The 20,741-nt window shown below is 35.0% G+C and overlaps 1 protein-coding gene across 6 annotated transcripts in view; it reads left to right on the top strand.

Annotated features, from left to right (window-relative positions):
- LOC149790152 (frizzled-5-like) overlaps positions 1 to 20,741 on the top strand; it is a 176,346-nt gene that overhangs the window by 108,788 nt on the left and 46,817 nt on the right. The window contains exon 1 of one of the 6 annotated variants that reach the window (XM_089972142.1): positions 6,409 to 6,604. The exons of the other annotated variants lie outside the window; for them this stretch is intronic. The gene's annotated coding sequence lies outside the window, so the exon portion shown is untranslated. Of the gene's footprint in view, positions 1 to 6,408; positions 6,605 to 20,741 lie in introns of those variants that run through there. 6 annotated transcript variants of the gene reach the window in all.

Genomic DNA, 20,741 nt, shown 5'->3' on the forward strand with positions numbered 1-20,741 from the left:
TATATTCTTTTCTTTCGCTATACTATTTTATCATCTTTCAGTTAAGTCTGTTGATATATCGCACACTAACGAAAGCTTGGAGCATTTTAAATGAAGATGGCCAAATTAGACCGCTGTACGTTCTAAAAAGATGCATGGAATTAAAATGTGAAATCTATACTTGTTTCACACAAAAATACTGGAAATTTGAATGCTGATTCAGTTTGTCCTGCTCTGTTTTGTGGATTGTAGAGTTTTCTTGGAGGAAATAACGTAAAGCAACAAGCTGTTCTTCACAGTTTTAAAAAAAAATAATTATGACAGTTATTATCACTAATCAAAGAGAATAACGTACAGGTCATGGTAAGAGATATCGGATACAAAGGAAGATGATATATCCGTTCCTTCTGTCAGTTGCCACCAATGGCACCAACAACAGTATTCTGCTGTTAGCATTTCAACAGCAATGCAGACTGCTGCAGTCTGGTACACAACTCTATTTTGCTCTTAGCGTTTCAGCAGCCATGCAGTCTACTGCAGTCTGGTACACAGCTGGGTTCAGATGTCACTTTCTGTTTTATTTTATCCCTTGATGTGAACTTCTACTTCAGTTTGACAACAACACTGTATCAAATGCGATTCTGAAGCTTATATACTGTGCTTTCTATGGCGTGCATTCTTTACTCTTGGTTCAATGCATGTAGCATGTACGGATACTCAAGTGGCAAAGCTTGATTTGTGGTGCGAGCATCTCGGAACTAAACGTGTGTCAATGTATAGGTATCTCGCACATATAAATTTATGGTATCTTTTCATTTGGACTGAGTCATTCAATGCATGAGTAAATCGACCTGGCCCCCTACCCCGTCCCCGCTCCGAACAAAAACAGAGAACGATTAAAACAAAGTTTTGCGTGAGAAATTTGAAATAGATATTTTGACCAGTTACTCCTACGGAAGTCGCCCACCTTTGACTGGCTGGTTCCCAATTTCACCAGTTGAGGTCTTCAGGTTAGGACTAGAATTAAACATATGATTGGTTAATTTTCTGTCAGAATTTTATTTCAGAAAATCAGATCGCTAATATGATTAAAATCCGATCTCCACTATGTCCACTATCCTACGTAAAGATCTGACAGAGACCGCTTAGGGGTCATGTTATGGTGACTTTTGAATAAGCCAATAGAAATGCAGCTTCCAAAAATCTGAAAGGAATCAAATCGTTCGGCACACAAGGATGCTCTTCGCCTATACTGCTCAGTCTCCCAAACGAGAAGATATAAGATTTCATCTGGTTGCCTGATCAAATTAGTGATTATGGTAATAACATAGGTCACCAGAATTTGACCCTTAAGCGGTCGCTGTCAGATCTTCAGTTAGGACAGTGGAGATCTGATTTTAGTCAGATTGGTCTGATTGCTGGAATATAGAATTTTTATTTCTACTGGTGAAATCCAGAGACTGAACTAACTGAATAAGTCTGGCCTACAAAAAAAAATTCATTCTGGTTTCAGCACAAATGTTGCTACCTACCAGTATGGCATGAACAGTTTAAATACAGATCCCCGCGTCATAGACAAAAGGGTATTTGTTCGATTATAGTCTGGGTCTGAATAATATGGAGTAGATAAAAGGAAATAAAGTATGCTGACAGCTAGCTCAAACACGCACGCCATTTTTTGTCTGATGTCACCAATGGCATCAAAGATGTACACCTCTTGTTTATCATATACCGACAGCTACATCAAAAGCAGGTGAAAACAATAAACATTTTTACCGCCATGAAATCTATACTTCAGTTTGGACCATAACTAAATTTTCATGTCATTGTTGGTTTCATTTCATTTCTCGATCTAACGTGTTCGACAACAATGCAGCTTTGTTTTCTTTCGCGTTGTCAATTATATTTTACTCAGTGGCACGCGTAAGCATATTTTTACGTCTTTCTTCAAAACTGACTACTGATGATAGTTATTCTTAAACGTTGGGTTCTTTATTCGCAGTCATCTCGCTATATTTCCGTTATGTTTTACATATGGGTCACTAACTGAAAAAAATAATTTCACTGAATTAAAATAGTTACTAAACTCTAATTACGGTCATCTCGCTATATTTCCGTTATGTTTTACACATGGGTCACTAACTGAAAAAAATAATTTCACTGAATTAAAATAGTTACTAAACTCTAATTACGGTTATCTCGCTATATTTCCGTTATGTTTTACATATGGGTCACTAACTGAAAAAAATAATTTCACTGAATTAAAATAGTTACTAAACTCTAATTACGGATATTATATCACCTAAATATGTTCAATCATTTAGCAAATTAAAGTTGACGCTTTATAATAGTGTTAGCCTTTAAGGGCTTGAAACATTCCTCAAAAAGATTGCCTAAACAGATGCGTATTAATGCGCCATGCACATGAATAATGATCCGAATGAAAACGTAAACAAGTACATGTTATTACCCATTATGTTATGGAATGCTAGGTTCCATTTTACACATCCAGCGGTTTCTTTTCTTTTCGATTGTTATTTACGTTGAACGGAGTTTCCTTGTATGCAGAAGTGAAGACCAACAAGTCTCTTCTAACCCCTTTATATTATTTCTGACAGCAAGACAGCCAGGGCTACTAATGACAGAATAAATTGCAAGATATGGCGGGAGAATAATTAGTAACTAGAGCGAGATGATCCTTTTCCTGTCTGCCAGTTTCTTAAAGTGATATTGAAAGAGGTTATCACTCTCTGCGGCTTCATAGCGATCTTGTCTACAATTTCATTTGGAAGAAGATTTCAGTTTCTAACTACATATTTGCCTCTGTGGTGTGTGTGTGTGTGTGTGTTAAAAATAACATGGCTTTTAAAGAGTTGGTATAAAGCAATTTGATATGTCAGTTTTGTGGGTATATACAATTGTGATCCGCCCATGGCGCATTAATACGCATATACAAATATTGTTTCAATATTATGTTTTATTTCAACAGCTTCTATATTTTAAAACCAAATATGTGATGAATTTCAACTGATTTAGCATAAGCGTTGTCATGCAATAACAATAACAATAAAAATAAGCTCCGTCTTTTAACTGAATTTAACATTATGCAGAATTGTATCGCAGTACTCTGTCTCTGTCTCTCTCTCTCTCTCTCTCTCTCTCTCTCTCATGCATAAGACAGAATGCGATTAAGTATGTGGAGTGACAGAAAAAAAGCGACAACTGAACTTGTACTAAGTAACCTACAAGAACCTGGAACTTCATATCGGCTAGATGTACAGGTACTGTGAGATTTTAATACCTGTTCACAATACCAGTGATACAAAGTTGCAATAGCTTGTCGAGATTATACGGTACATTTGGTACTTTTATTGGTTAGGAAGAATGCACATACTGTAATTTATTTATTGTTAATCTGTCTTTATTTCTTTCTTCATTTTTTTAAATAAAATATATTAATATGGGTCTAAAAACATATTTGATAATAAACTGTTTGAAGGAAGCTCTATCCTCACTCAGCCATTCTATATCACTGTGTGGATTGGTAATGCAGCCTCCCCCCCTCCCGTCTCTCTTTCTCTTCGTAGAAGGATACCAGCAAAAATCCGTTAAAAAATGAGCGTGGCGTATTTTTGCCTCTGTCATGCGACGATGTCTCTAGACCAATGAATGATGGCACAATGTAGTCATACGAAGCAACGGCAAGGGAAAAGTTATAAATGGATGATAGAGACAATTGTATGGTTGGTATAAATGTTAATTAAATCATAATAATGACTTAGATGAACTGTAAATACATTTAAATGTGTCAATTACCTCCTGCTGATTCCTCATTTCTCTTAGTGTATATTTCCAACTCTTTTCATTATGCAAGCTGCTATGTGAAAGCCAGCGCATTCAGTGCTCAAGTGGTTAACCATGCTGTGTTTGTAGTACTCTACTTTCTTCATTTAAACCATGCTGTTTGTAGTGCTCTACTTTATTCATTTAAACCATGCTGTGTATGTAGTGCTCTACTTTCTTCATTTTAAGCATGCTGTTTGTAATACTCTACATTTTTTCATTTAAACCATGCTGTTTGTAGTACTCTGCTTTCTTCATTTAAACCATGCTGTTTGTAGTATTCATCTTTCTTCATTTAAACCATGCTGTTTGTAGTACTCTGCTTTCTTCATTTAAACCATGCTGTTTGTAGTACTCTACTGTCTTCATTTAAACCATGCTGTTTGTAGTACTCTGCTTTCTTCATTTAAACCATGATGTGTTTGTAGTACTCTGCTTTCTTCATTTAAACCATGCTGCGTTTGTAGTGCTGTACTTTCTTCATTCAAACCATCTTCCTTGTTTAAATCGTAAACATCTTTTATGTATTTAGTCAATATGAATGAAAATAGAAGTTGAAAAACGAAAACAAGGAACTTATCAGTTTTCAAAAGAGATTGCGAATGGTTAAGAACTTCATTTTATAGCGGACACACTCTCTCTTTCTCTCTCTCTCTCTCTCTCTCACACACACACACACACACACACGCATATATATATATATTGTCACGAAGTATTGATATTACTAACACATCTACGTTTGTCTAGTTCACAAATCCAGGATGCTTTGACTAATTCACAAATCCAGGATGCTTTGACTAGTTCACAAATCCAGGATGCTTTGCCGAGTTCACAAATCCAGGATGCTTTGCCGAGGTCATAAATCCAGGATGCTTTGCCGAGGTCACAAATTGCAGGTTCTGTGAATTATATATCAAGTTTTATTTATGGCTTGGGTAACAAGCACGTAACAAATAGCTCAGTGATAACACTTTGTCTGTCAGTTGCCAACATTGACAACAGAACAGGCTATCTATCACTCCTTGCATTCTGACAGCCATCTCAGGTTGCTGCAGTTTGTGCAGAGATAGGTTCAGACATCACTATTGGTTTTATTTTAAATCTTGACGTGCCGTTCAACATATGTTTGACTACAAGGCCGCCTTTTACGTGGTGTCAAATATAATATATATGTATTTGTTGGCATGCATACATAGATTCTTTATTTTACTAGCAAATTAATTTACAGGTTTGTTGATTTACAGATGCATTGCACGTTTAGGTTTCCTGTGCCTCTTTTTTCTAAAGAGACTGATTGATTCCAAAAATGTAGCATGAAACGTACATCAACTATAATTAATGAAAAGGCATGTTCCTGTTGTATGAAATGCTTCACGTCACAATATTGTCATGTTTGATAACGCATGTGAACACTATACTTTCATGTTTCATAATATACAAGTGAACACTGTCGTTTCATATTTAGTTATATGCCAAAAACACTATACGCATGTGAAGACTATCGTTTAGTTATATGCCAAAAACATAAAAGAGTGAACACTGTCCTCCTGTGAAAGCCCAGATCTTGTCAAGTGAGATGGTTCAATCAGAAATTGCTTTGACTTCCTTACAGTTTCCACAATGCAAATCAAAAGGAATATAAAAAAAGAATTTTTGGAATTCAAAGCCCTACGTCATTCGTCTAGTTCTCTCTTAATTTTTTTTTTTTTTTTGTGTTATGCATTTTATAGTGTCCTTTCAAATAAGAAAGTGGGCCAGCGAGAATCTCGTGGACCCGTTTTGATTATTGTTCTGCCATCAAATGCCATGGAAGACCCCCCAAAAATGATAAAAATTTGGCTGATAACAGCTTGTAGCTTTTGGTATGAACCATACAGATGACCTTGGTCCTTTTCTGTCAGTTGCCAAAAATGACACCGAAACAGGTTATCACTTTAAACATCTGAACAGTCATGCAGACTGCTGCAGTTTGCTGCAAAACTAGCATCAAATGTCATGTTTGTTTTCATACTAACACTTGATGTGCGATGCAACATATGTTTTGCAACGATGCAGGCGGTGCCACACACACAAACAGATATATATATATATATATATATATATATATATATATATATATATATATATATATATATATATATATATATATATATATATATATATATATATATATATAATGAAGAAAGTAAAAAACTTTATTTTTGTTGGTAGCGGTGGGCCCCACTGTCTCGTTTCTTCTTAATTAAATGCGTAGAAAAGAAAATGTATTAACCCTTCTACTGTTCTAGTTTCGTCGCCAAGCGACTGAATGTTAAGCACTCGGGTCATTATTATTGTCTGTTAGACAAGTTCACTAATTACTGAAAATCGTACATAAATCTGAAGAAAGAAATTTTTTTTAAGGTTTTTGTATGTATGATGACGATAGATAAAACCGTGCTGGGCCATACACACCTTCTCTGTCAGTTGCCAACAGTGACACAGAAACAGGTTATCAATCTCAGCATTTCAACAGCCATGCAGTCTACTGCAGTTTAGTGCAGTGCAAGGTTGAGCTGTCACTTCGGTTTCAGCTTATCATTTCATATGCAATTCTACTTCTGTTTGACAACAATACCAAACTATACGTGGATATAATTGTCTATTTACATCGTGCTTTGCATTCACTGATCTTTGGTTGGTTGGGCACTGAGTTATTAGTGATGAGATGGCGTCAGCACGGTATGGGCATCATTTACCTTGTGCTTTCCACATTTAAGCTGTCTGTATATTTTCACTGCAGGTAAGTTCTTATATGCAACAAAAATTAACGGCTCTTTAATTAACTAAAATATTTAATTATATTTGAAATCGTCGTATCCTTTAGTCATATTTACCCCTTCCGATCCAGCCAAACTTTGATGATGGTAAATTACTTTGATGATGGTAAATTTTCGATGATGGTAAATTTGCCAAATGAAAATTGACTAATCAGATAAACGGTTCGTTTCAGATTAAATTTACTTGACTAAATTTGACCATAGGTTCAAATGTTCTAATGAAGATAAGAAATGCAAATATTTAGCGTCTATTGTTTCCGTTTTTATTTTAGTAGTATTATTTCTGTGAATCTCTCTCTCTCTCTCTCTCTCTCTCTCTCTCTCTCTCTCTCTATATATATATATATATATATATATATATATATATATATATATATATATATATATATATATATATATATATATATATATATATATTTGAAATCTTTCAATCATCTCATATATCAGTATCTCCCAATTATCTTTTTCTTTTACATTTTCAATTATGTCATCAAGATAAGTACGTTTGCTTTTTAATAACATTTAAATGTGATGGGGAAAAGCCCAACTTGGAAGAAAAAAAATAAACGTCTTTCTGCCAACTTCATCTTGGCACTAATGGTTTGAATTTAACTTCATATTGGCACTAATTGCTTGATTGTTACGCTGACTTCAGTGGACCGCTCCGGTGGCCTAGTGGTTAGAGCGTCCACCTCAGAAGCGGGAGGTCGTGGGTTCGATCCCCGGCCGAGTCATACCAAAGACTTACATGGTACTAGCAGCTGCCTCGCTTAACGCTCAGCATTAAAAGGCCAGTGTTAAGACTGGTCGGCCTGGTGTCAGGATAATGTAACTGGGTGGGACATCATGCTACATGTCTGCCGCATGATGCCCCAGTGCTAGACATCACTATAAACTGCCACACTGCAGACATCGTAGCGATATGACTGAACAATTGTTAAAGCTACGTTAAAAATCCAAATCACACACACACACACACACATACACACTGACTTCAGTTGTTTGATCTATAGCTTGCATAAAATATAATATAGTCCGGACCCTACCCTGAGTAAATATGTCACTGTTGTGTGTTATTTCACGGAATATTATCAGAAATGTGTATGAAATCTTTATTTGTATTAAGATTTCAGAACATGACTAATTCCTCGAGGACCCAAACATTGGTGCTGGAGAAACTACAATTACGTTTGAAAGTTTATTTTCCGCTTTCTTATACATTCTTATTTGTAATCGATATGTGCTTTGTGTAGAGGGCATAATGCTGGTCAAACTTCAACTGCGGGAGCAATGGTTCCCGATTTTAAAAAGACAATTAAATCATTTATAAAATTTTTATAAAGGTACATAATTGATTTATGAACTATATCTGCTATAGGCTTTCCAGTCGTGGGTCGGTTTACAAACACATTTTGACAGCAAAGTCTGGAATAGAGGATTGAGAGCCTTCTGCCATAAATGGGGCAAACAGGCCTTTATCTCGGGTCATGTTGAATCCTTTCGTCATAATTATAAAAATTGTGTTCGAAATGACTCCATCGCCGTTCCTTCTCATGTTAATATAAGGAAAGTTACACAATGCCAGATGGAAGGTGAAGTGTATGAGATTGCTTCGGGGAGTCAAGGGGGCTTGTGTTTCCGTACAAAATAACTTTTCAAGTTTCCGACTTGACGCATATCTACAATGGTGACGGTGTTCCGCGTGCTGGAGATTGCTTGACATGCTTTGTTAGAATAACTAATGTAGACTATCATGCAAAACCATCATTATCCCATTGAATTCCCCTGAATATTCACAACCATTCAAATGAGTCACTAAAAATGAACTTTGCATTTTTATTACACTGAGGACTGGGATGACTTTCAGGACAAAATACATGGGATTTGACTGATTTTATTCGTTTTAGTTCTTTCCATTTTGCCATCACTCCTTAGAGGACAATGTTTTGGAAGTTATTATTAGGAATCAAACTTCAAGCAGAACGTGGCACGGTAGCGGGTGGCAGACCGCCCTGGTTTTGAGGTTCAACGCAATTACACATGAATGGCTTATGCCAATCAAAGATTAGGCAAACGAATGTATCACGAAAAGACCTTCAAAACTCTCTTTATATTAAACCAGTATTGGCATTTGTTGTTCTATTTGTGATTGAGACTTGAGACTTGCACACCTTTCGACAGATGGACATTTCTTCAAATGGTAAACTCTCTCTCTCTCTCTCTTTCTCTCTATCGTCGCAAAGACAACACACACACACACACACACACACACACACACACACACATATATATATATATATATATATATATATATATATATATATATATATATATATATATATATATATATATATATATATATATATATGTATGTATCCAGCTGCTAGTGATATTCGAGAACTTAGAGAACTGGTGTGATAGGCGTTTGTACTTGTAAATACCATAGGCAAATCAACATACGGGTCACTTATTCTTTGTTGTCTTTTTCCTCCTATTACCCTGCAAAGTCTCGACTTGTATGATGATGATGATGATAAGAGCGCGTGCGAAATACAATTTTTAGTTTCATTTTCAGCGTCTATTATGCAAAAGAATACTTGGGAGAACTAAGTCGACCAAGTATGTTTACTGAACTCTTATTTCGGCATTACATTATGATATTAGTCTGCACACTTAAGGATGGAATGCAGAAGTTGTATGGGTTTTAAATCCGTCAGCCGATGGTCGTAACATAAGACAATTAAAAGTGTATACGATCTGGAATATGTCTACCTTCATACATCGATGGGCTGTATTGTCGTCAAAACTGAGCTCGAAATCGATGCCACAGTTACAGATAAGTGGGTTGATTACAGTGTACACAGAGTTTGTTGAATTGTCCATACAAAAACGTCACATAAAAATGCATTGATCCAATGACAAACTGATGGGGACAGAGATTCAGTATCGTAACTAAGAGGTAAAATCGTTTTGCAACGGGTGCACTCAGGCAAACTCAAAGTCTCTTTAGGACTGCGGTTATCATGTTTTACTTTAAGGGCTGTGATTATCATGTGTTGCCTTTAGGGCTGCGATTATCATGTGTTGCCTTTAGGGCTGCGATTATCATGTGTTGCCTTTAGGGCTGCGATTATCATGTGTTGCCTTTAGGGCTATGATTATCATGTATTGCCTTTAGGGCTGCGAATAACATGTATTGATTTTGGAGCTGTGATTATCATGTGTTGCCTTTAGGGCTGCGGTTATCTTGTGTTGCTTTTAGGGCTGTGATTATCATGTGTTGCCTTTAGGGCTGTGATATGTTGCCTTTAGGGCTGCGATTATCATATGTTGCCTTTAGGGCTGTGATTATCATGTATTGCCTTTAGGGATGCACTTACCACGTGTTGCCTTTAGGGCTGCGATTATCATGTGTTGCCTTTAGGGCTGAGATTATCATGTATTGCCCCTAGGACTGTGATTATCATGTGTTACCTTAAGGGTTGAGATTATCACGTGTTGCCGTTAGAGCTGCACTTATCATGTGTTGCCTTTAGGGCTGCAATTATCATGTGTTGGCTTTATGGATGCGATTATCATGTGTTGCCTTTATGGATGCGATTATCATGTGTTGCCTTTATGGATGCGATTATCATGTGTTGCCTTTATGGATGCGATTATCATGAGATGCCTCTGATTGTTTTTAGGATTTTCCCGTATCTTGTCAAAATCGTTTATCCATATGATTTTTAGAGCAAGTAATATTTTCTGAAATGTTTTCTTGTTAATAATGAGAATGTTAGGTCAGATGTACATGACTGATGAGAGATACTTAAAATATATACAATTTATATGCAATCATAGGCGATATGTTTCTGATAGCACTCATTGTAATAAAAATGGAATAGTTTAAAATGTTCTATAATGATGTACACCTTCAGACAGTTGATTACTTAGTGGGAATTATTGTATTGGTTGTCTATTCTTCCTCGACTTATTGCAGAAGAAAGAGTTTTTTTTTTTTAAACTGAAAAGTGAGCGTTCTAACAACAACAGTAATACAAAACTAAAACAATGAAGAAATCCTAATGTTCAAAGCTGATAGCAGTAAATAACCAAAAACAAATAATGATAAAAAATAAAGAAATCCTAATGTTCAAAGATGAGTAAAGTTAAAATCTGATTTTATTGATTGAGTTTCGATTAAACCTAGTTTATCTGCAGTACTACAGAAACGGATAGGAAAAACTTGTTCCACTTTCCAAAATTTTTTCTTCTGTATTTTCCATATGTGACTATGTAGGCAAGTAACATGTATGCAATTAGACACTCTTTGTATATGCATATATCCTCTATGAGAGAGAGAGAGAGAGAGAGAGAGAGAGAGAGAGAGAGAGAGGGGGGGGGGGAGAGGGTGTAGTCAGCCAGTTTTAGTTATTGGTTATTATTGATAGTTATTTTATCAATTTATAATACGGCATTGTGTTCACATGAAGCAAATTTTACTTATAAACAAGCAGGTGTTAGTGAAAACATTAATTAATGACATTAGCGATTACGTGTGCCAATTAAACAAAAAATGGTCATAACAAGTTATCACTGTTTCAGAAACCATTTTCGCATTACCAGTTATTTAAATATAGCTCGTGCTACTGGAGTATTCTCCTATTTATCTAACATTTCTAAAGAATTTACTACCATCATATACTCGCTTATAAGTCGAGTCAAACTGCAAACAGCAAAGATCCTGATCTGCCTTAGAGTAATGCGCCTACAGATCAGGATCTATCATGTTTGTTCTAATGATTGCTCTTAACAAACTGCACAGACCGAGATCTGCCGGCATATTATGCGACGACAGATCTGGCCCTGTGCACTTTGTTGGAGGCGCCTTATAAGCGAGTACATATGGTAGGAATTTCTGCATACACCACCACTACCACCACCTCCACCACTACAAGAAGAAGAACAACAACGACAATAGTAATAATAATAATAATAATAATAATAATAATAATAAAATAAGCGACTAAAAGTACACGTATTTCTAATTCTACGAATTTCACTTCTGCGTACATATTTGTCTGTTACGAGTCTACTCTAGATGTTCCTCTGAACTCTCGTCATATTTTGACGGTTTTCAAGGTTAACTTGTCATGACATGAAAAGACTAAAAAACACTACAAATAAATTATTTAAAGCTAAATACTATATTTATTTTTCTCCAACTTCATCTCGACACGATGCATGAAATTTGTTTCAAAAATAACAATTTGAAATGTTCATGTATACGCAGTTTTGAAGAATTCAAACGCTTTCTCAAATAAGCCATATTTTTCTTCGTTTTGAAAGAACCTAGAACTAATATCTTATTTGTAATACACGTGTAATACAAGCTAACTCCTGGAATTATATTGTTCGTTTGGTTAAGACATGTATATAAAGGTCTAAAAATAAAAATCAGGCTCAGGTCGGCGGCCTCATGGTGTCATTGGGAAAGGCACTTATTTCCCGTTTACTTGGCATGATGATGCCAAAAATATGTTACAACTACCGTTAAAACAAACCAAACCAAAGCAAAAATAATGAAATTCCTAATGAATAAGCTTAATTTTGCTTTGGTTTGGTATGTTTTAACATTTTAATAAAGTAATATTATCCAAATGTTTCGTCAAGAAATACAAAAGTTCTGAGAGCTATGCAAGGCCTAATTTTTTAAAATCTTTTTCTGAAATTGATGGCTTGCATCTTAGAGAGCTTTTAAAAATATATATAAAAAAAGAATGTTCATCCAGTTAAGTCCATAAATTTAGCACCTGTTGTGTACTGGAGATTTAAAACGTTTTAAAATGAAACTCAAACCGATTAAGAGCGTAAAATAAGAGAAAGCTCAAGTTACACAAAGAAGACAGTATTGAATTGTCCAGAACACGTGACATATGTTTAATGTTCCACTCGAGCCTATGTTAGAAGAGTCAATACGCGTGCTCTGCGCTGTTCTTTATGCGTATCTTACTAATTGTCTTGTTCAAATTAGAATGAGAGTACAAGTTTACCGTGCAATCACACCAGAGTTGTTTCCCTTACATCCTCTAGGTTGAAAACTTGGTTTTGACAATTGGTTACAAACAAATAAAGACACACACTCAAACACAAGCCTCAAAACAGAGCACAAATTGGGATAAATATTACCTTCTGCAAGGTTGATATGACTCGAGGATAGAAATGTATAATTGAACAGTTTCAATAACTATATAATCGATGGATGGACGGACGGACGGACGGATGGATGGATGGATGGGTGGATGGACGGATGGATGGAAGGGTGGATGGGTGGGTGGGTGGGTGGATTGATGGATGGATGGATAAATGGATGCTTCATTTCAGAATTTACGCAACTAGTTAGGAAATTTTTACAAGATCATTTTAAAGTTCTATCGTGAATACAAGCAAAACGAGCCTTCGAAAATAAAAGTTTTCACTTTAAAAAGAGGCATTTTATGGAGACAGTGATGACAAGTGTTGTGTTGTCTACAATGCAGTTCATATTTTCTTTCATGTTTTCACATAGCAATCACAACCAATATGCATTTATTGCTGAGGACTTAGGCTCGGTTTTCTCGCCTATAAGTCGAGTAAAACTACAACCAATAACGACTCTGATCGGTTTTAGCAAATCAGGGTATATCTTGTTTGTGCTACTGATTGCTTCTTACAAACGTGCAAACTCATGTCTGCCGGCGCATTATCCGAAGACAGATCTGGGTCTGTGCAGTTTGCAGTTGGACTAATCTTGTAAGCGAGTAGATACTTAATAAAAATTTCATTTGGTCCAAACCGGAAAGCACGTAAGGATTTGTTTTATAACTAGTTATCATTTTTCATTACGTTTTATAACTATTGTCTTGTTTTAATCCTCATACATACATACATACATACATACATACATACATACATACATACATACTGAATCTGGTTTTCTCTGAGAATGTAAAAGATCAGAAAATAACCTTAGCCACCGAGGCCATAGTATCTTATTAAAAACTCTTATATGAGAAAAAAAATGAAATTTAAATAAAATGAAATATTTAATGACAAGACTGACGGATGCGTTTTGAACAAGTAATGCGTTATACTGTACAATGATTCGTGCACGTGGGTATGTTATTCAGTTGACGGATGAATTTTTCTGCACAAAAGGACACAAATTTCAGGAAGCAAAACACTATCCGTGTAATTATAGATAGTAAACATTTTTACATCTAATTTTGTGGCATGAGTATAACATACATAGTGGATCCGTTCATAATCATTGCGCTTGTACTGATGTATATATTAAATAAGAATTAGGTGGAATAAAATCATTACGTTTTCATATCCAAGTCCGGTACGCTTGATAGGGCACGTTTTTGTTTGTTTGTTATTGTTTGTCTTTGTTTTTGTTTTTGTTTTGTTTTGTTTGTTTGTTTGTTATATTATTTTTATATTATTTTGCTCACACGGAAAACATGTATTTTTTATGTTTCACAAATCTTCCGCGTTAGATTTTAAATTTACAGATTTTTTCCCCAGAAAAATCAATAAGTATGGTATCAGAAAATATTGAAGAAAGAAACAAAAGAATAAATTTTTAAAACAGGGAGGTTGAGAGTAGAACACTGCATGGTTGTACAAAATATCAAACCTTTTTTCCCAAAAGATGAGATCTTTATATCTTTCGTATTGCTTTTTCTAGACTTGATGATATAATTTGCACTAATCATTCAGCAAATAGGACTGGTTTATAAAATCTTTAATCTGCTTTCAAAGCGTTTGAGTTAATCTCTAAATAAATGCTGAGGGTCCCTGAAATCTGAAGAGCTCCTTATCTCCTCTCTAAAACATCAAGGTTCTCATATATAATCGAACAGTGCAAAGATGGTAATTTTAGTCAAGTACCCTGACATAAATTTGTTGGAACGCAGTACAAATGGAATATTGGTCATGATACTACACTAAGTGTGATTTCTTTTGGTGAGAATATTGAATGTATATAATGTGTAAAGTTATCAAAAACCCAATTTTACAATTGAATAAAATTTAAGTAAAACTTGGACTGGACAACAAATAAAAACTTGTGACCGCGATATTACCATGTACGACAAGTACTCATTCCATTGCTATTGTATTTACACAAACGTTTCAGTTTAATGTATGATACAATTGGCTGGTTTTGATTTTCTATTGTTTATGCATGTACATATTTATTGTTTATTTGGACAAGAAAGGTCGAGATCGGGTAGAAGTCAAGGCCTGTCACCACCCTTAGCCATGCACGTGACAAAAGAAAATTTATGATTAATGAATTTGTATATTACATTACGGGCAATTGTAAATATAATTCTCTCTCTCTCTCTCTCTCTCTCTCTCTCTCTCTCAATCGTTGTAACCTTGAATTGGAAGGGAAATGGAAAATGAAATAGCATATTGGGAGCATCTGGTGCAATGGAATTGTGCAAGGTTATGCATTGTAGATCTGCTTTTCAGACCAATACAACAAAGGATTACAGTTATCTTTTTTATAACATCAATTCAGGCAAAACTGGCAAACAGCATACAACGGCCAGCTTTAAGTCGACTAATAAACAACTTGAGTAATCTTCTTTCTCTGAAAACAACGATGAGAGTGATAGATTCCTTCCGTCATCGGCATGCTCAAATTGGTTTCCAAAATGAAGAGTCTATTTTTTTGCACACGACACCACTGCTGCTAAGTTTGTTGATGTAACCAAGTGGATGCAGATTCCATATTGTCCGAGGAGGGAAAAATTACACTTCAAATAATCTCACATACTAACTGTCTATATATACTCCATTATCTGTGATGCACCTGTTCACCGTAACACTATTCATTGACTTCATACTGTTTTAACAGATCATTTCTAATCAACAAATAACGTTAATTTTTAAAAGTCCCCACCTTCTTTTTAGGGCTAAGTACACAATAAATATCGGTTTCATAGTAATCATGAAGTCAGCATTATGAAATTCAAGGGGCTCGCCACGGGGATAATGTTACACATCATATATGACCTTACCAAAACGTAACCCATCCTCCTTTATTGTTTTGACCCAGTGGGCATGTTCACATGAAAAGATAGAAAATTTGCTTAAAACGAGGATTATACAAAATTAGGATGGTCATGAAAACTAGAAAATGGATGTCCACTTGTGTCTGTAGTCAACTGTTTCATTTCCAAAATTATGTTTTTTAATCAAATTGAGTGAATTTTCAGTAAAATCAGGAATTTTTAAAGCAAACGTATTCTTCAAATGAATGTAAATAACATTTATGAATGTATATAAATATTGTGTGTGCATGCATATGTATGGATGGATGGATGGATGGATGGATGGATGGATGTTGGCAGCAGCAAATCTTACTTTTCTATGTCATTTTCTCTGTTGCTCGAAGAAAAAAATTCCGAAATAAATTCCTACTGCTCGTTAACCAGCTTATTCAAATCGTATTAAAATCTTAAGCTCCTTGATTCGAATACGTATCTAAAATCGCGTGCTTGTGTTAAAAACACAAAAGTAAAGTTATTGTAACAGTATTAAGAATATTGTTTAATAATAATAATCATTTATTGGCAACTACAAATTTGTACGGATGTAAAGTTATTATTATTATTATTATTATTATTAACCCTTCTAGAAACAACAGGTTCCAACACATGTATTTTACAATAAAAAGAATTTGATCATGCCGTCGTTACGTTGTTATTTTTTGACAAATTACAATGAACATGTGCAAGCTGATAAGATAGTATTTAATTTCGTATTACCTCAACCCGTTTGGTGATAATTCTGACATAATGTGTCATTTACTGCCATGACGTGTCAAAAAGATTGAATCTCAGCTAATAACGGTTATCGCATTTTGCAAGTTGCCCTTTTCCTTCCATGATGTTTGAAGTATCGACTTTTAGTTTTAAAAACTGCCATCAGATATTCCGGAATTGTATTATATGCAATAATTAGAAATCATCTAAAAGTAGTTCTTTTTGTTGCGGTCATTTTCCTCGAGCAGATGTCAGTTTGAGATAGCCTTATCTTCCCTGGTGATCAAACTTTGACCCTGAGTTTGGAAGGGTTACTTAAATTTACGCCGTTCCTTTGAAACATTTCCCCCATACCTAGCCTTCCGTATGACACTTGTTTCATCTGTTAAATTTAGCTCGTCAGGTTTGACACTCATTCAATATTTTTTGCCATCTTTTGACATCTTGTTTGTTTTCATATAAAAAACGATCGTTTACCTTAAAGCGCTGTATTAGCTATTGAGTATGTCTTCAATCTTTATTATGTGAGTCGGAATGAGTGGCAGGTAATTGCAGACCACGGAACGGTACCTTAAGCTTTTTTGTGATCATTTTACACAATGAGGTAGGAATAGACTGGTTCTTCAATTGAAGTTTATAACTAGATAGATCCGACGCTTTAGTGAGTGGAATCAAGCAGTCAAATTTCTATTTTTTCACCATTAGAGACAGTTATTAGATATAGTTTCTAAAACATAAAACTACCTATTCAGCTAATCCGCTCTATCCATAAACGGTCTTCATTTAGATGTTAAGAACTTATATTTTTGCTCAATATATGAGTAGTCGCTTATTGGTTTTATTCTTTCTTTTTTTAACAAGCAAAGCCAAGCGCTTGAGCAGTGAAGACTCTTACTAGCGTTGCAGGATGTGTTTCAGTGAATGCAGTTTTTATTATTTCACTTCTATGCCCTTAGATGTATCACGTTTCGCATATATCGAACATATTTCAAAGAGAGTTGGTGAACAAGCACTTGAAAAACAATAAGAATCTGACAATTTCGTCAGATATCTCGCTATTATTATTTTCATAATAAGTCCGTAGAGTCCAAACTGACACGAAATTATGTCGTGTCAAAGAAAGAAAAAATGGCAGCACATTTTGACGCAAACAATTAACTTAGAATGTATTCTTCATAGTATGTGCCAACCAACCAGTCGTTTATAGATACCACCAAAAACAAGGAATATATTTAATTTATCTAATGCGAAAATGCATATTGTAAATAAAAATCATGTTTGCTTTACAGCTATTTTAATGAGCAGAAGTCAATGTACATAGCGTTGTGGCGCGTTTTGGTGGATTACCATATTTTTTTAATACATGAATATTTATTTTACAGCTATGAATGATGGATACAATTCTTGTCTATTTCATTTGTCTAATTATTTCTTTCTCTGTCTGTTTCTATTTTTGTCTCTGAATTCCTTTTCGAAAAAGTGTATGTCTTACAACTCGTACTCTCTGCAGTATTTACCTTCATCTTGGCAATACAAGCAGATTAAGTATGGCACATAGGTTATCATTAGAAAAACAAATGAGGACGAGAATAAGTCGTCAATCCTTCGCCAGACAATCAACACACCTGTCTGACACATTCCTTATTTTGCTTATGTTTACCTCACTCAAAATCATAGACCCGGATCTGATGTCGCAAGGTATGCGTGTGTGTGTGTGTGTGATTTGGAATTTTAACGTAGCTTTAACACTTTTTCGGTCATATCGCTACGATGTCTGCAGTGTGGCAGTTTATAGTGATGTCTAGCACTTGGACATCATGCTGCATACATGCAGCATGATGTTCCACCCAATCACATTATCCTGACACCAGGCCGACCAGTCCTAACACTAACCTCTTAATGCTGAGCGCCAAGCGAGGCAGCTGTTAGTACCATTTCTGTATTATACATGGATGTAGATTACTCATGGGTGTAGAGTAGGTTTGATGCATCATTTTGCATGTCGTAAGATATGACTAATGAAGATAGGAACCACAGTGGCCCTGACGGAAAGGATTCGGATTCGATTGCAACATTCGGATCGGCCCTGATCGACTACCGGAGTTCGGCCTTGTTCAATGTACTTTACTCCAATAACTCTGTACAAAATAACGTATATGTGTTGATGTTCCGTAAACACTAAATAAAAGAAAACCAGACTTTTGAACCGATGCAGTTAGAACGAAATGCAATCCACATGCAAAATGTTCAGTGATATAAAAGTTATATACCCAGCGATATTTATACTTTTGAAACTTTTTCACCCATTAAGGGCAACAATTTGTATCAATTCGCTTATAACTCTGGTTTAATTACTAGCAACGCTTGTTCTCAGATGCGAAAAATGACCAAACAGTACAAAAAAATAAATATTTTTGTGTCATTCAAAATATTGTCATTTCTCAAAAGTTGTGAGAGTAATATCTTTCTAAAGCAATATAAGCATGACAACATATAATGGTATAAGTTTTATAAAACTCGAACCATGCGTTTAATATTCTGAATAATTCTAAAAAATTTGGAATTTCGTAAATTCCAGCGAGGGTATCGCTTTACCTATACTTGCTCTCGGCAAAAGCCACAAAGGGTATCTTGGATTTGAGCTTGAAGCTTGTGGGGGCTGGAGTTTTGGAAAACAATCGTCCGCTTAAGTTTGAAAATTTAAGGTATATGACACAAAAATTCCAAAGAAGCGTTATTTTTTTGACATTTATTTGTACTTTTTCATGGTGACACATTTATACCATAAAGCATCTACTGATGTTCTAGCTGCTGCGACATATTAACTGTGCAAACACCTAAGTTCGTAAAAAACAATATAGTGTGGTACATATTATTAATGACTGGGCAGGAGTTTTGTGGAGTAACCAGAAAATTTATGAAAATAATGCTACTGAATCGATGTTATTTTACCTCCTGTGGACACAATTTCTGCTTGTTAGCTGCAATTGTGTTTGCTGACCATTTTCTATCAGATTTAATGAAGATAATCTGTTGCACCCCTACTGTGTCGTATTAAGTTGATCACATGTGCTAATGCCAATGCGCATGCACACTGGATAAGTTTAAATTGCCAGCTTGTTAGGTTCTCAGAGCATGGGAATGATTTTGTTGCAAGTATTATTTGTTCGCACGATGAAGCTGCAAGGAAGAAATGTGTGTATTTGTACTTTCTGGATATGTAAGATCTAAAAATGACAAAATGAATTGAGATTTAGCCAAATACAATGGTTAACAAAAGCGTTACAAAGTTTTAAAGATATAGCAAATAATAATAATAATAATAATAATAATAATAATAACAATAATGATATTATTATTATTATTATTATTATTGTTGTCATAGTATTTTGTGTTTAAATGGCCATTTTGTTATGGTTTTGTACTTACCAAATTTACTACAAGTACTAAATATTTAATAATTATTAAAGTAACATTTTTAAAAACAAGGGTAAAAGAAACATAAGAATTTTATTCTTTAAATTTTAAAATTCGATGTTTTTCAATTTCAGTAAAGTACTTTGTTGTTTCCTATATTGACTTTATGTCAATATTGGCTTAATCACTATATAAAGCGTCTTTTTGCATTAATCAGTAAGCAACCAAATGCACGTTTTCAATGTCGCTGCTCGTTCAAATTGCTCATTAGAGAAGTTAATCAAGACAAGTTGACGTGCGCCACAACTCCAGTTCGAAGCTCTCTGAACACGATTTATTCAATTTGTTGAAAACGATTTATTCACTTTGATACAAGGCATAACAAACTGTGCAGAGCATATTCGTCTGACAGTGATTGACGTGTGAAAGCAGAGAACTATTAGTGCCAAACAACTTTGAAACAGACCATAACAAGTTACTGATTGATACGCGCCCTCTGACAAATTCCCATCATTACCCATAACTTTGCAGCACACTGCCGGTTATTTGCCTGTAAGTGTTTAACTTAGAATAATATTGTCAGGCATGAAATGCGAGCCGCGAAACTAATTTTACAGATCAGAGATTGAAGGGGGAAATGATGGTATGGGGTAGGATTCTTTGAAATCAGTGAATATTTGGCAACACGCCTAATGGAATAGCAGGGCCATGCCGGAATGTTACCATTTATCAACGAATGGCGGCAAAGTTAAGTTTGTTTTTCTGTTTTGACAAGTTTATTTACCTACATTGTAGAGGAAGTACACATTTCGACCATTTAAGAACACGTGCTTATCTAGTTGTGTTTTGACAAAGCTAAATAAAGATAAACCTTTCTTCC

This window comes from Sinohyriopsis cumingii, chromosome 10 (assembly GCF_028554795.1).
Source record: "Sinohyriopsis cumingii isolate HCF-2022 chromosome 10, ASM2855479v2, whole genome shotgun sequence".
NCBI lineage: Eukaryota > Metazoa > Mollusca > Bivalvia > Unionida > Unionidae > Sinohyriopsis > Sinohyriopsis cumingii.